This window comes from Pteropus alecto, unplaced genomic scaffold, assembly GCF_000325575.1.
Source record: "Pteropus alecto unplaced genomic scaffold, ASM32557v1 scaffold196, whole genome shotgun sequence".
NCBI lineage: Eukaryota > Metazoa > Chordata > Mammalia > Chiroptera > Pteropodidae > Pteropus > Pteropus alecto.
This window is the reverse complement of record NW_006439717.1, coordinates 4,939,627-4,940,948: the sequence shown is the minus strand read 5'-3', so window position 1 is coordinate 4,940,948 and position 1,322 is coordinate 4,939,627. Positions and strand designations below refer to the sequence as shown.

The 1,322-nt window shown below is 37.6% G+C and overlaps 1 protein-coding gene across 3 annotated transcripts in view; it reads left to right on the top strand.

Moving 5' to 3' along the window:
* Positions 1-1,322, top strand: part of IRAK4 (interleukin 1 receptor associated kinase 4) — a 24,020-nt gene that overhangs the window by 18,683 nt on the left and 4,015 nt on the right. The window lies entirely within an intron of this gene.

Genomic DNA, 1,322 nt, shown 5'->3' with positions numbered 1-1,322 from the left:
GAAGGAAGGAAGGAAGGAAGGAAGGAAGGAAGGAAGGAAGGAAGGAAGGAAACCCAGTGTTTTACTACCTTGCAACTTGATGCTTTTTAATCAAGGCCTATCTGTCTAAAGGTCTAAATTTTCCATTCTTTTACCTGAGATGTTTTTCTCATTCAGAATATTATAAAGGTTTCAAAACTTTGGTTTGAATAAGGATGAAATGCAAAAAACATAGGATCCATCTTAGTCTTTTTGCGTGTGTGTGCATCATAAAATAGTGAAAACCATAAAACTTCAGGGAAGATTATACTTTCACTTGTTCTTAATGTTTGAATGTGGTATGATATAAAATAATAAGATTCTAGTATAAGTATAACTAAAAGAGAGTGATCCTTTAAAGAACCTTTATATCACTAGATTCTGCCATTACCCAAACACTTTCAAAATTCATCTTTGGAAGTTTCTGGAGAGTTTACAATTAACTCACATAAACAGTCTTTTCCACCTGTATTAGTTTCCTGGAGCTGCTATTTAAAAAAAAAAAAAATCACAAACAGTGTCGGAAGCCAGCCGACGAAGTAATTGAGGGTACCTGAAAGGGGGAGCGTGGACTGAGGAAAAGAAAGAAGACAGACAGAATTGCAGGAGGGATCACAGAATCAAGCTGTGTCTGTGTCCCCGAGTTTATTTAGAACGCACTATTTATAACATTACAATAAGAAAGACAGTAGTCAAGAATCAAGGTTAGCCAGATTACTTATCTAGTAGAACAATGAGATTCTCACAACTCAGAACTCTCTGCTAAACTGTTACAAGGAATGTGCAGTGACTGCTATGTGAACATTTACCTCCCGGTTTTTCCCAGCGCTTTACAATCTCAACTTCTTACATTGTGGCCAAGTACACAAATATCCTTGTTCCTTGTTATACGATTTCACATGTCCATAAGTGACTCCCCACAAAACAGATGTGAAATGATAGAAATTTACTCTCTTATAGTTCTAAAAGCCAGAAAACTGAAATCAAGGTTTTGTCAGGGCCACATTCCTCCTGGAGACTCTAAGGGAGACTCTTTCCTTGCCTCTTCCAGCTTCTGGTGGCAGCTGACATTCCTTGACTTGTTGCTACATCTCTCTATATTCTTCTTCTGTGGTCACAGCGTCTTCTCCTCTGTGTCTGTTTTCTTCTCTTTCTATCTCTTATATAGACAGTCGTTATTGATTTAGGGCCCATCTAGGTAATCCAGGATTTGATCTCATCTCAAAATGCGGAACATAATTACATTCTCAAAAAACTTTTTCTCCAACTCACATTTATGGGTTCTGGGGATTAGGACTTGGAGA